Raw genomic sequence first — 15,586 nt, 5'->3', positions numbered from 1 at the left:
TAGCTCCTGCACTGTGCCCTCCCTCGTCGGCACTCTTTTTGTGGGAGGGGGGGAGGGGGGGGGGGGTTGTATGCACTGGCGTCTACTCAGCATCCGTCGCCCCTTGAATTCGATTCGCTTCTGCTGAATACCTACCGATGGCCTCCGAAGCGCTTCAGCCGCTTTGAGGATCCAACTTCTTAGGCACATGTCAATAGTGACCTTTAGAGTAACCGGACTGGTGTTATTGTCTTGCGCATGCATAGCGCTATTCCTCTATGCCCCTGAATTTTTTTCGTTAAGTGGAAATGCGAGTCATTATTGGAAGACATCCCGGCCTTTCGAAGAACACGAGCGGGCGCCAGCGAAGTTCCTGGGCATCATGTCCACAGTGGGTGGCGCACTGTAGTTTCAAAAGCGGGTGCCTCGCAGTGAGGGCATTTATTCGGCCCGGGGATCTTTTGGTGCCGAACTGCGTGTGTATCGGCCACTCCAAGCTGAGGTCGTTCCAGCAATCCTTTGATTTGAGCTAGTTGGTTGTAGCATGACATGTTTACGCAAAAGGCGTACTGGCGCTAAAAAACGGAGACAACACACACAACAAGACAGGACTGGCGCCAACTTCCAACTGAGTTTATTCACAGAAAAACCACTTAAAAACCACACTGCATGCAAAAAGATAGACAAACCAGATTCAAGGGGCGATTTAACAAAGACACACGTGCCAAACGGACCAAAGCAATGATTATAACGCTGACAAAGACCCACTAAGAAACCTAATCTCTTCATCTGACAACGACACAGATGGCTTGCGTATGCAGATATCGCCCCTCTGCTTGATGTAATAGGCTTCTATTATTCTATTATTCTTCTAGTGTGTTGTCTCCGTTTATTAGCGCCAGTACGCCTTTTGCGTAAAAATGTCATGAGGTCGTTCGTTTTGCGCTTCTCTGGGGCCTGTGTATTGAGGCGCATTTTGCACTTTCTCATCTCCAATGTGGCTTATACTATACCGGTACGTAGGAACAAAAGACTGAAATGTGAAGTTGGCTCACCTAAAGAGCTTTGGCGGCGCTTTTTCCCGCAGTCTATAAACAATGTCCTTTTTTTTTTTCGTCGGGAACTCCATTCACTTTTTTGTCTTTCCATCCAGGGGAGAGCAGCTAGTAGTCTGTGTACTTGGCGTTTCGATCTTTCCTCTCCCCTGCCTTCCGTCGCTCTCGGGGGACCGACGTTATCGCCTCACTTTCTCCCTCTCTCTCCTTTTTCTGTGCGTATGGCCAATTCGGCGTCGCGTCCACTAATGGACCTTTAATGAGGACCGCTTCTCACGATGACGCCGAGGAGCCACCGTTTTCGGCAAGCTGTAGGCGCATTATTTTTTCTGTGGGTGAACAGCCGAAGCGATAGGCTCGAAGGTTCTTACCCCCCCCCCCCCCGTCCCTTCCGCACTTCTATACTTTTTTTAAGGGGGAGGGGGGGGGGGTCGATAGAATCAATTTCTATTTGCATTGAAGCGAACTCAGACTAACGCTAATAAATTTGCAAATGTGTCGTGGTTTACGCTGACAAGCGCTGTATACTTTTGTGTATGTCATACAAGGATGTACAGTCGTGGACGAAAGTTTGTGGGACACGGGTTTGTGGGATAAAAAAAAAACGTTTATTTTTGCGAAGTGTACCAAAGCAGGTCAATGAAAAAAAAATATAAACTTGAAGGGATCCACATGCGTACTGTATGCGCTGGAATGAATACCAGCATGCATAGCGAGGCAGCGCAGATTTTTTTTTTTTTTTTGCCAATCCGCCTCCCGCAAGCTTTTTTCATTGATCACAGCCCTTTCTCCACTTCGGTCATTATCGGGTGTGTAGAGGGGACGCACAATGCCGGCGACAGCGGTCGCGAGACGTCCGATTCGAGTTTTGTGGATCGGAACCAAGAAAAGCGAAATATCAACGTCCAGTCGCGACTGCATTTTGTCAGCAGCGGTTTTTCCGAATCAAAACTTTCTTCCTCCGAACATGTAGGCAGAATCATTGCTGGGTTTCCTGTTAAAGGTCCGCCGACTGTGGTCGACGCTGTCTTCCAGCGGTGCGGTTGGCTGTGTCGTGCCGCCATATTTTCAGTTCGAGTGCCGTCGACAGTATACCAACCCACTATTCTGCGCTGCAGAGCGGGCTTTTCAACGCCGTCAGTTTGCGGTACCCTTGTGCGCTCTCGGTCGCAAAATTCGCACATTATCTGCAGGGAAGTGCATGCCGGAAATGACGTCACTTCCGCGAAAAGCTGCAACAGCTTCTGATGATATAGCATTGCCAGCACGCAAGGCAATTAGATGTCCCTGTGAATTTTTTCTCCGTTTAGAAGAACGTCAATTTGGGCTAGATGGTGCATTATTTAGTGCATTATTGTTCCCTGTTCTGTTACCGCAGTGCAGGTTAGCCAGTCGGAACGCTGTTCTGGTGAACCTCCCCACTTCTTTCTCCCTCTCCCGTACTATACGCCTCCGAGTATATTTCCTTTGCCTCCTTGTGTCGCGTGCTACTCCTCTTGTTCTTTCCCGACCAGTTCCTGGTTTTCCCATTTTTCCCTTTAGTTTTTTTCCCCCTGTTTGCTGTGCTTCCGTGGGGGCCTCAAATTAATTCCCTCTTTCGGGACGAAAACAAGCCTCTTCCTCAGCCAAAGCTCTTCGGCGCGTTTTCTTCGCCCACACTGCCTCCCACGCGATTGTTCTGCTGCGTGTGTATATGCCTATGGGCGCGCAGGTAATGTCTTTTGACTTTTTGTTCTCTATGGGCCCCGTTCTCTCGCGGAGGGCAGTGCGTTTTAATGCGGGATGGACTGCCGGTCTCGGTTTTGTATATCTCCTTTATTCCCTCTTTTCCTTTTTTTTTAATTCTTTTCCCTATTCGGTTGTGTCTACATTCCCTTTTTTCTTAAGTCTTGCGTTTGCATTTAGATTCATTCCCTAAAACCAGCTGTGGGCTGCCGGACCTCCCCCCGTTCTCTCCTTTCCGTCCACTATCTATACCGCTGTGCAGTGCACCTTCTATACGTCTGGGGAAATCTAAAAGTCCCGGCTCCCGAAATGAAGGCTTTTTTTCGGGGAGCCGTTCCGGTTTATTCCGACTCGTTGGCTTTCGCCTCCCCATTCTCCGCCGCGCTTCCGTTATTTTTCCCTTTTCATTTCTACGTCCCGAATTTCTTCCCCTGCTGCGCTGATGCATGGCCTGCCTTTCAATTATTCCTGCTTTTATCTCAGTTGCTCGGGGCCGTTTTGTTAGGTTCGCGTGCCTTTTCCTTTTTTCCCTCTCTCTCAGTAGGTCCCTAATTTGACGCGTGGTCTTCTTTCTACTGCTACGCGGTCGCCGTCTTGGTTTCTAGTTAATAGCTCTGTCCGTGAAGCCTGTTGCGCCGAATGCTCTCCCCATTCGGGACCGGTCTCTCCCCTTTTCTTTAGTCCTTCCACCTTTTCCATTCCCTCTGACTTTTGCAAATTAGGAAACGTATGCGCGGCCCTATCTGTTCCGTTTTCGCTTTGTCTTGCGTGTGTCCCTTCGGTAACCGTTGCTGCGTGCGCCTTTCTTGCTTATTTTTTGCTCCTTATCCAGCCGGGACCGTCCTCGTTTGTCTCCCCCTCGTTTTTTTTTCCTTTTGCTGTGGGAATTTTTAATTTCCTCGGGCGAAATTCCTCCGGCCGCTGCTTTCTTCATCAGTCGAGTCCGAGCGCGTATCCGTCGCCATGAATGTACCCTGCCTGTGTTCTCGATTGGCGTTTAATTTAGACCCCGCGATGTCTCTCTCTCTTGCCCCGTCGGTGAAGATTTGTGGTAGTCCGCCTGCCGCCGTGACGTGTTTTTTTCATTTCGCCCTTCTTTTCTGTGGCCGCGCACCCCCCCCCTCTCCCCCCCCCTCCTTTCCTTTGTGTAGCCACTACCTAACCTGAGCCCTGTCTGTGTTTTTGCGGGCGCTCCTGGCGTTTTAATTTTTCTTTTTGGTTGTTTTTAGCCATGGGTTGGTGATGCAGTTCCCCCTTAGATCTGAATGCCTTAGTCTAGTTTCCAGCTAGCTGTATAAAGTGAAACGCTTTGTTTGCATGCGTTCAGCGTTTATACAGCACGCTTGTATATGGGGCGCCGAGCATTCCGATCTTTTTTTTTTTCAGTAGTTTTTTCCTGCACGCGTGGTAGTTTTTTTCCTGAGTTTGGATGCTCAAGTGCGAAATTGTTTTCCCAATTACGAGCGGTGTTTTTCATGCCATAACCGTATATTCGCTCAGTTAGACCCCAGAATCCTTATTTCGAATCTTTTTTTTTTCCCTGCAGCAGCTTGGAATCTTCATCAGTTTAGGAAAACTGTGACAAATTGGGTTCTTGAAATTCCCTGAAACCTCGTAGAAATTTTCCTGTCGCCAAATTTTGCTTTCCAGATTCCCTGGAAAATTGCGAGAAGGGAACATCACTGATCACGAACTCCTGGTTCCCTTTAACGTTGCTCGCCCGTGTAAGTTGCATGTGAGCCGCGTAGGGGGCATTCTGGAGGACATCACGTTAGGTCACGTCACATCATGTCGTCGGCGTGGGGTTGAGTGGGGGCTCGCATTAGTGAGGGTTTATTAGAGGGCTTGAGGTATATACGATGTGACAATTGTAATTTCCTTTGCGCGAGGGAAGGGGAAGTCTATAAGTTGCTTTCAATTTTTTTTTTTAGCTTCTCTAGTAAACATCCATGTTCCCCCCTTTTCTTGACCGTGTGGGAGACCACGGCCTCTTTGGAACGTCCATCCAAAATATATACAAGCGCGTCATTTCCATTTTTCCTGTTCCTGATGTCACTCTGAAGTGTCCTTTCTACATATTTTGTCGCTCTTTGTCGTCTGATTGCCAGGTAGCTATCTTTATTATGTAATTATTTATTTGAAACTTTCCATTAGGCACAATTCGGTATTGGACGGCAGGGCAAAGGGCAAATACTTTCTGCCTGACGAGGCTCCTGTCACTCTTACACAGGTCAGCATTTACAAGCGAGTGAAGGCTGGATCCCCAGAAAAACATTAAACTAATTCATCTGTCTCTATTTCAAAATTATTCATAACCGCGAAAGTGCAACTCTTCCTTATAAGCCTGGTTTTTGCGCTTTCTCGAATAGGGAGCCACATTGACAGGACTTAGTCCTAATGGGCCCGTCACCAGACGGTTCCTCTCTAACCGATTCTCTGATTTTGTTACTATTTTTTGCCGTACGTTCGTTTGTAAGTAGTTGTGCTTATCAGTGTGTGCAGCACTCCCAATTTACTAATTTGTTGTATGCGTATACCATTCAGAGCCCTTCCTATCACAGTCCCTGATGGGACTCACGGTATCAGAATAAAAAAAAATGTATCCCTTTTACGGATTCGGTCAGGGCATACGCGTATATTATCGCCGCAATCACTCAGCTCACGCTCGTCCTTTCTTTATCTCTTTTTTTCTTTTTCTTTTTGCTTCCGGCTGCCTCGTTTTAAGCCGGCCGGAAAGCGCGCGCGCCTCTTCTTTTCGACCGCGTCACGCTCCGTGTGCGCCGTCTTGGATGTAACGAGTGGAAAACCGTGTCGTCCTCGGAATAAATCGAAACGAGACGAGCGAAACGAAAGGCGTTACACGCGCAAAGGAAAGCGATGAGTAACGACGCCGCGCTGTCAGGCAGGGAAGACCGCGCGCGAAACGTCGCGGTCTCGGAGCAAAGTTTCCGGGACCCGCGAGCGATCAATTTCTATAACGACATTTTGATGTCGCTGCCGCTTCGTGCGCCGCCCTAGCGGCAAGCAGCTTCCCTTCTGTTTCCTGCCCCCCCCCCTGCGTTTTCGTCTGCTCGCCCCCCTTTCGAGCTGGGTGGATGTCGTCTGCTAGGCACGCCCTCGCCCATGGAAGCGTCTTCTTCGTCTCTCTCTCTCTCTCTCCGTCCCATTCCGCTTACCCCCTCCCCCTCGTGGTCCTCCTCCGTCGGCGATTAAGCCTTGCGCGATGCATTCGTTATTCGGGACGACGTTGGAAACTATGTGTTCGCGTCGTCGTTGTACTATATACCGTTGCGCGTTTCCCCGGCATGCATCGTTTCACGTTACCATGTTTCTTTTTTGCGGGACTCGGAAATGAAAAGCCGTTTCTTCCGCGAAGCCGCGTCGTCCTCTCTCCCTTCTCGATGTGCAACTAAGGGCGATGAATTTCTTTCGAGCCTTCGAGCACAGTCTAGTTTCTTTTTTGTTTGCTTTGTCGGGTTTTTTTTGTGGGGGAGGGGGTTTGGGGGGTAAGGGGGGCGTCTTCATCAAAATGCGATTTCCCGCTCGGGTTCGATGATTCGTCTTACATTCAGGGCCCTGTTCATCGCATGTCCCGTATCTTTCATTGCTTACAGGCCATCCGAGTTTGCTTGTTTGTTTGGTTATTTGTTTGTTATGGGAAGAAGAGCAGCTTACAAGGCGATCTGCGTCGTTTGGCCCCCCGAAAGCGTTGTCTAGCGTCCCCTATATCGCGTGCGTCCTTCGGTAATCTGGCAGATATTTCTCATCTGAGATCGCTGCGTCTGTCGTCTATGCGCATCGTTGTCAACGCGAGAAGTCCGCAGGTTTTTTTTTTTTGTTTTTTTCCTTTCCCTGCGTGCTAACTGTATCCGCGTTTCGTTTATACGAGATCATCGTTTCGTGAATATGTTAGCACCGCGCGATATTTTCGAAATCTCAGATTACTAATACAATGAAGGACGGTATTATCCGCCTTTCTGGTGTCAATTCCAGCTACCTGGCGTATTTGACTATTGGTTTATTTAGATAAAAGCGGAAGGCGGCAGACGGTTTCCCCCCTTTAAAAAAAAAAAATTCGGGGACCGGGGGCAGATTTTTCGGCATGTCTCAAAGACGGTCTAAATGTCAGCATTTAAGTGTCCCCAAGGGTGTCGCATTGAAGGGGGACTGTAGGATTGACGGTAGCGTAAGAAAAGGTATTCTGCGCCTATATATGTGTATGAGGATGTATATATGAGCTACAAGAACTATAGTTGTCGGATACAACTCAAGAACGAAGCAGCTAAGCGACTTTTCCCCGTCAAAGGACTCTCCCTTCCAGCCAGTGGCGTCGGCCGATTCTCATGAACCTGCTATCGTGACAATACAGGGCGTGGCAGATTGAAGGGGCTAATTAATCCTCTCTCTCCATGGTCAGGGCTAGTCCCTTCCCTGCATTGTCACGGTAGAAGGTTCATCATGAGAATCGGCCGACGCCATTGGCTGGAACAGGGGTGCTTCGACGGGGAAAAGCGGCTTCTTTCTTGAGTTGTAGCTGACAGTAGAAGCCCATGGATTCTGGATGCAGGTCGTCTTCTTCGTATGGTTTTCTTCAGCGCCTTTGTGGTTACCACCGTATTTTGTCTTCGCGCTTTTCTCCTATAGTTGCACCTGTAGATATAACACAGAAATATATCGGAGCTGCAGGGGATGCAAAAAAAAAAAGTGCCAACATTGACCTAATATAAGGGCTTCGCATTTGAAAGAAAACGTGTTCACTTTCAAATCCTTATCTTCAGCGCCCTTGTGGTTACCACCGTATTCTGTCTTCGCGCTTTTCTCCTATAGTTGCACCTGTAGATATAACACAAAAATATATCGGAGCTGCAGGGGATGCAAAAAAAAGTGTCAACATTGACCTAATATAAGGGCTTCGCATTTGAAATAAAACGTGTTCACTTTCAAATCCTTATCTCTTTTCCCGGTTACCGCATTGTTCCTTATCCCCTTTTAGTGAATTGGTAAATTTGTTTTCGAGGAAAGGAAATGGCGCAGTATCTGTCTCGCATATCTCGGCGGACACCTGAACCGCGCCGTAAGGGAAGGGAGGAAGGTGGGAGTGAAAAAAGAAAGAGGGAAAGAGGTGCCGTAGTGGAGGTCTCCGGAATAATTTCGACCACCTGGGGACCTTTAAAGGGGCTGCGAAACACTGCCTGGGAGAATACCGGCTATACTTCAGGTGGGTTCTTTATGTCACACAGATGCTGACTTAAAAAGAATTACAGGAATCGATGCACAGGAACGGGAGTTATTCAGTGAAGAAATTTCAAAATACAAGCAAACAAAACGCTGCCCTCAACTCGATTTTGGCGGGGCTTCCCACTCCTATTTCGCTCTCCCAATGACGGCACCTGGCGCAACCAATCAAAACAGCCAGCCAGAGCACGTCGCGGAAGTTTTTACTCCATGGTTGCCTGCTCTCTGTAACTAGTTCTTGCTGAGACTGGCAGCGTTGTTTCCATGCCAGAGCGCCCCTGGTGGTGTATTTTTATTTTACTTGCTTTGCAGGGCTTTTATCTAAGACAAACAAGTTGTTTTTGTTGATCTAATATAAAACGCAGACAGGTGACAAAATGTGTCTCTATTTATTCACACAATTTGCAGTATATTTACTGTTTGTCCGGTCATCAAGCTCGCGCCAGGTGATGTCATATCCGCTGCTAAAAACCCGCCACTGTGTGGCGACACCATCAGAGCCATGAAGTTGTTTTTGGGAGGACATTAAAATATTAAAAAACGGAATATACGCGATATTACCGACGCTAATAGCACCATTATAACTCACTGTATGCAATCAACAGGCAAAACAGTTAACTGAGATTGTGTTTCTGGCCCCCTTTAACGTACACTGACATCGCACAGCAAACGGGCGCCTCTTTTATTTTTATTTGTTGTTTTATCCCGTCTGACGATCTTCCTTGGATGTCGCTACTTCCCCTCTCCGCCTTCCGTTCATGCGGCGACACGATCGTTTCGCTTCGCTGGCAACAAAACACCGCGGGTTTCCCCCGCTTCCGCCCGATAATTCCATCCCAGCCCTGCCCCGCATTTCTCTGCCCGGTGCCCGTTTGTTTCTTTGCTACGCCTTCCGCACCGCCGTTCCCCGTTCCTTCTTCTGTACGCCACGGTAATGGGTGCCTCGTAACGTTTTCATTACGCAGCACCACCGCCTTTGGCCGCCGAATGAAAGGTCGCGACGGTTCTTGTATATAATACAGGGGCCGTGTCGATCGGTTGCGCGCGGCGATCTGGGAGAAGACGATCCAGCGACGAACGAAACGACGTGAAGCGGCGGACACCTGGCGGAATCTCAGTGATGCTCTGTAGAGCCGGTCCGCAAGCGTTGCCACTCTACTTCCTTATACGGTGAAGACACCGTACCCGCGTTTACATTAATGCGTCTTGAGTCGATTTTTCGAGAGAAAGAGCAGGTTTTGAGAAGGAAAGGCGTGACTCGACCTCTGCTCTCTTCCTCTTCGTCCTTGAACTTTCCCTCAAAAAGTGGACTGGAGTCGACCTCTGTCGTATTCATGTAAACGCTGTCGTATTCATGTAAACGCGACTTGTGACGGTGTTCGCTTTGGCTGTTTGTCCGCCGGTTAATTTTGTAGCGACTAGGTTGTGCCCGGTGTCTCAACATGTAGAGGTATATAGGGGTGTGCGTTGATTGTCATCGCTTCATCTATGTACACTGCTTCGTGTAAAAATTCAGGGGGCACTTTGTTCACCTAAAGTGCGGTGAGGCGAAAGCCTTAAGCGCGGTGTTGCTGCTTGTGTCACTGATGCGTTGTGAAGATGTTAGGCTTCGCCTCGAAGAGTGAAACGCGACAGCGTCTTGCAACGCTGCAGGGAGTCCATAGAACGCCATCGCCCGTTCGGCTCTGCGCCTTGCTCGTCGGTAAATTGGTTTTTGAGGAAAGGAAATGTATCTGTCTCGCATACCTAGGTGGACACCTGAACCTCGCCTTAACAGGAAGGGAGGAAGATGAGAGTGAACGAAGGCACCGTATTGACTAGACGCGCCTTTGTTCATTCCAAAACATCGAGCTGGCATGGCGGAGTTGTTAGCATGCTCGTCTCGCACTCCGGAGACCGGGGTTCGGTTCCTGAACTTGACCAATTTCCTACTCGATTTTATTTATCTGGCCTGACTAGAAGGGTTAATTAGGCTAATTGGGTAATTGAGCAATTAACTAAACTCAGTCCCACTTATTTGCAGCATCACTATAGGATCCCTTTAATTGGTTGCGTGGTTACTAGCCAAAGTACAATTAGCCCCGTTTGAAATTCGCGCACTGGGACGTCACGACCTTTTCGACCAATTGAAAAGCGTGACATTTTTGTCGACAACTCCTGCTTACAACGATGAGGCATTAAAGGCTTACGCCTTAAAATTGCATATGGCATACGGACCCCGCACACCGTTACCTCATATGGGCCCCTGCTCATCAGGGGTTGGCAGAAAACGAGGCAGCAGACGCAGCCACCCGCACGCTCTCTCACCGGGCTGTTTTCTCCTTCCCAACCGATCAGGAACCCGATTTTAATCCGGTCTATACATTCAAAGATATTACAACCTATCCGTTTGACCCAGGATGGGGAATAGCGCGCAGTTGTTTCGTGGTAACCAACTAAGTTTGCCGGCCGCGTTCTGACGCGAGTTTCTGGCGCGCAACCTGTCAAAACAGCCGCATCTATGCCGGAACCCTCTTCTGGTTAACGTCCGCGGCCTTTCCCTCTCTCACCGTCGGACGTATGCGGCCCGTCTACCGGTAATTCGTTTCCACCGAGAAAGCCTCTGAATTGCCGCGCTTCGGAGCTCATCGACTGGTGTGGTCATTATCGGCGGCTCTGATCTCTGGCCCGTGGTGCGCGCAGTTACCGACAGGCCCCTCTATATTGATCCGTGTCTGGCCGCCGACGCCGGTAACGACGATTGGACCGGACGGAAGGAGAAGTGCCGCGCCAGATGATAATGGTATCGGTTTGCGGGTCTACTTTGTCCGCTGGCCTTCGAACTGCACCGTTCGGCCTGCCAGGTTAACTGAACTTCGCCTCACGAAATGTGTGCAGTGTTGTCCATGCAAAAGGAGTCCGCGTCTTCTAATTTAGATGGCCGGATTGAAAAGAACCCCTTCCGCCAGTCGCGGGGACTGTGTAGTTATTGGCGCGCGCCGCGGTGGTGTAGTGTCTGTAGCGCTTGGCTTCTGAGCCCAAGGTCGTAGTATTGAGTCCCTCGATACCGGTTGCGCTGCATTTCGATAAGGGCTAGATTCAAAGGACTCCGGTGTGCTGTGGCGATGTAAGTGCAAGTTAATTAGCTCGAGGTGGTCGAAATAAATTCGTGAGCCCTCTCGGATTCTCTCAGTTTATATGTTGCCTTGGGGCGTTAAGCCCCATATTTCGTACGATAACCATGCTCTATAGTGATTGGTCGACGTCATCGTCGCCGGCAGCCTTACCTGTTTACGCGAATGGTCATGCTCGTGGTTCCCGCCGACTGTGCGAATTTGATTAGCCGATGCCGGATGTAAGCTCGGCGGCTCTGCTCAGCTTTGTTGGTGCAAAGTGCGCTAGCAGCCGTCTGTAGCGACAGTGGACCGCGGGTGCCCTTTAAGTGTCCCGACAGCTCCCCCGGTGTCCTGTCCTGGGGAAAAGAAAACATGTACAAGGTATGCGAAGCACTTCACCGACGTGCGAATGGTCGGTGTTCGAGCACGACAGTTCCGCCCCTCTTCATTTGCAATTCCACCGAGTGGCGCGATTGTCTCGCCATCTGACTACCGAACGTTTTCGGCGACGGCCGCCGCGATGCACCCTCCCCCCCCCTCATCCCGTGTCGGAACCCTAGTTCCCCATTCTCCCCCTCGCCTTTACAAGCCGCGCGCCAGCGTCGATGCCCGCCCTTCCCCCTATAGCCTCTTGTCGGCGGCGTGCGCGGATGCGCGCGTTCTTTATGCATGCGCGGTCGCTAATGCCTTAATGCCTCTTTCACACCCGCTGTCCTCGGGAGTGCCTCCTGTTGGATGTCCCTTTTTTTATTATTCTTTAGGTCTTCTCCCCACGCTAGTTTCCCGGCCGCGTTAATCGCGTTTGCGTGTGGCACGCACTTTGGTCAACACGCACCCAAAGCCACCGCGGGGAGGACCTTCCTTGGCTAGCTGGCCGGCTTCCCGCTCGGCTTCCCTGTTGTGCCGGCGTGCCCGCTCAGTGGTCTAGCGGTTGCTGGTTTAGCGCACACCGCAGCGTGTCCTCTTCCCCCCCCCCCCCACCTCCTCCCCTTGCTCACTACGACCTCTGGTACGACCCCTGCTTTCCCGTTTAGGGATGCTTGCCGCGGCCGAGCAAAAAAGTGCGCGCAAAGTGCTTTCCCCATTCGGGAAACCCCGCACCCATATACGGAGGGACCCCTCCGCTGCGGCGGTGGATGTTTGCGCGACTCCCGCTAATTGTCTTTGCGTTCCTGCCTGGGCTGGCGCTTTTCGCATCCCCGTTGTACCGCACCACCACCCGACCTCCCGAGCCCAGCTCCCTTTTTTCCTTCCCTCCCCCACGACCCAGCCAACTCGGCGCGTCTGTTCCGCCATGCGTGCCGGGCGTCGCTTATTCGCTGGCCACTTAACGTCGCGCGCATTCGTCGCCGTATTAATGTGCGCGCGTTCCGCGCATCTGCCCCCCCCCCCCCCCCGCAACCAGAGCTGAAGTGGAGGACCCCCTCCCTCTACTACATCCCCCACGCTCTCCTTCCGTGTTTCTTTGTTTTGATCCTCTCTTCCCGAATCGCTCGCGCAAACGTACTGTGTAACTTGCGGCCGGCGTGGTTTCGTGGGGTTAGGGGGGAGAGGAGGTTGCCGTTTTCCGGCTATTCGTTTTATTCGGGCGTCTGCATACCACGTGCTTCGTTCGTCACTTTTGATGGCTCGAGCTCGGTTCGTGCGTTGGAGGCGTAGGAGGGCAGGAGAGGAGAGGAAATGGGGGGTTGAAAAGCATCGACGCAGTTAGTGCGTGTCATGCTGTGGTTTCGTCTCGCGATCGCTTCAGCGTTTATTTTTTTTTTTTGTGCCTTTGCCAGAGGCCGCAGTGATGATGAGTGTGTTGTGTTTGCTTTTGCGGTTGTGGTGGCGCGGAGTTGGGGTTCGAGTCTCACAGAGAATGTGAACACAGCGCGGCCATCCGAAACAACTCCGTTAGGCGTGTCGCATGCCGCAGCGAGCCTATTAATCACTGCTTCTCGCGGCCTGTACGAAATTGTTTTGCGTGCCTCGTGGGCAGTAACGAATATGTCCTCTTCTGCGACGTCTGTACTGTGCAGAGGTGGTCACTGAAGCGCACTTGGACTGGGCAAAAAGGAGGACGTGCAAATAAAATTCACGCAATTTTCTGGGCGAGCGCGAAAGTCTCCAGCTTAGCTTCGTTTTTAAACGGGGAAGGATGGTCTTGTAACTTTCGGGTACGAGAATAGTTGAAATGAAGTAATAGCGTTTTTTGAAATGTGGGCAAGTTTTAGCCTCGATGAAATGCCTGTTTGGTGGATGTGGGTCTAAAGAAAGATTAACTCTTAAAGAAAGATTAACTCTTAAGCGATCCTCGCAGGATCGTTTGAGTGCGTTAGCGTTTTCTTTCGCTGCTGATTCTGTTGCTGATTTAAGTTCGTGTATACATTTGCTCACGTCCGTTTTGCACGTCGTTATTTTCATTTTTACGACACAGTGTGTCGCTTCTTTCGATCACAAACACGCACATACTGATTGCTCTTTTTCTGGTGTCAGTATACATGGGTTCTTTATAACCGTGATTGACAATCTAAATATCGTTATATCCGAAGTGCTACAGTTATGTTCTTTATATCCGAAGTGGAATACTTGAGTTCGTTATATCCGAGGTTAACACGCTAACCGAGGTAGTGCACTGAAGTTCGTTATGTCCGAGGTAGAATGCTAAAGTTCGTTAAATCCTAGGCGACCACGCGTCACGGTGGTCGCCATTTCCGCTTCGTAAATCTTTTTTTTTTTTGCTGCAATACTGTTTTGATGTATATCTGCCATCACTGATTTATTAAAAGTTGCCTGCTTGAAGCGAGTCCCTCTTCCCTTAATTAATACGCACTGCGTATCGTAGTATCGTGCAAAACGTACCGGCCACCGTCGTAGCATTGCTATCTCTTCACATGTCCGTGTCTTTAGGAAAATACACGTGCTTAACCTAGTGCTCGGTCCTCGATGACCTTGTTTGCTTATGGGCCATGAAACTCTTCGTAACTATTTCTCATCGCGTTAGCAAGTTTCTGCGGTGGTCTACTCATTTCTGGTGCCGACACAGTTCGTGCACAACGCGTCGTGCGTTCCCTGATTTAGTCACTGCCTCTACTGCTCAAATTGTTTGCTAATTTTCTGTGTTTTGGCAATGTTTCCGCAAATTGTACGCTTTGTATACTCAAACTTTTCCAGACATTCCAGCGTATCTAACCTACTTCACAAAACAGATCTTCACAGCTTGGCAGAGCGTAGAACAACATCAAGACTAAAATTTCTGTTCTTACTTTATCACGGTAATTTGAACATATCAAGAGAAGCATACCTCCAGGAACCATTTCGTCACTCTTCGAGAGCTTACCATGAGAAAGCAGTTCATCAACCCATAAGTTATTTAATGCTCATAAATATTCTTCGTTTCTATCGGCTATATCTAGCTGGAACAAACTACCCTCGGCTGCTGTGAACTGCAACTCAGTTGAATCATTCATAGAGTATATCAATAGCATTGATTCAGCAGTATTGCCACCGTGATAAAACTATGATGCTGACTTTCATTTTGTATTTTTTGTAACTATATTTGTTTCCGTGCTGAACCCGCTATATTCGTTTCCCTGAATTGGCATCATTACCACTACGATGCCGCCATAATGGTGAATTCTTATTTTGTATTATATATGTACCTAACTTGTTCCCCTGTATTGTCCCCTTTGTATCCACTCCTGCATGGGCCCGAGAAGAGCCTGCAGTATTTGTAAATAAATAAATAATAAATAAATTGGCATCCTCATCACGTGGTAGCTTCTTCTACTCCATCGTCGAACGCTGTTCTCACGACCACCACCAGGAGGCGTTCTAGAAACTCACTTCTTCGAAACCCGGTGGCGCTCGCCACTGCCCCGTTTCAAAGGGGACCCTCCTGCCATCCATCCATCCACACACCGTGACGCGGTGCATAGCAGGACTTGCAGGCCACCAGCGGAGGCGTCCTCTAGATAGGGGGGGAGGAAGGAAAGGAAAGGGAATGTAGAGCACGTGTCTGCATTACCATGTGAATGCGGCCGTACGACGTCGCCAACGACCGCAGCGCCATCTGCGATGTAGGACAGGAAGGAGATGGGTTGAAAGGGTGGAATCGGGACGGCGGGACGGGCACTCGGCCAATGCCGAAGCTTTTCAACCTGGGCGAAGGGGAGGAAGTGGGGGTTGGTAGTAAGGTTTTTGCTGTTATCTTTTTGTTCGTCTCTCTGTACTCCCGATGTTCCGTGTGTTCCACACTCACGCACGACATGTTGTCTCCTTCCTTTCCGCTGCTTTGGCGACTGCAGCCAGCGGACGGGTAGAGAAAGGGTTTGAAGCCGGTCGCATTTGTATGCGCCGTCAGGGGCAGCTCGTGGTTTATGCGGCGGGCTCAAGCATTTGCGGCTCGTGGCGAAGCGCATACGTGGTTTGCCTGCAGTTTCACTGGGAATGGCGAGAAGGGGAAGAGGGGGGGGGGGGGGTGTTGGGAGTGGAGCTATAACGTCGTTTCGGGGG

At 49.9% G+C, this 15,586-nt stretch overlaps 1 protein-coding gene across 19 annotated transcripts in view; it reads left to right on the top strand.

Moving 5' to 3' along the window:
* Positions 1-15,586, top strand: part of LOC149328933 (CUGBP Elav-like family member 2) — a 572,935-nt gene that overhangs the window by 443,759 nt on the left and 113,590 nt on the right. The window lies entirely within an intron of this gene.

Source organism: Amblyomma mixtum, chromosome 9 (genome assembly GCF_055824585.1).
Source record: "Amblyomma mixtum isolate Tamu chromosome 9, ASM5582458v1, whole genome shotgun sequence".
NCBI lineage: Eukaryota > Metazoa > Arthropoda > Arachnida > Ixodida > Ixodidae > Amblyomma > Amblyomma mixtum.
Note: the sequence above shows the minus strand (reverse complement) of the source record. Positions and strands in the feature narration are given on the sequence as shown.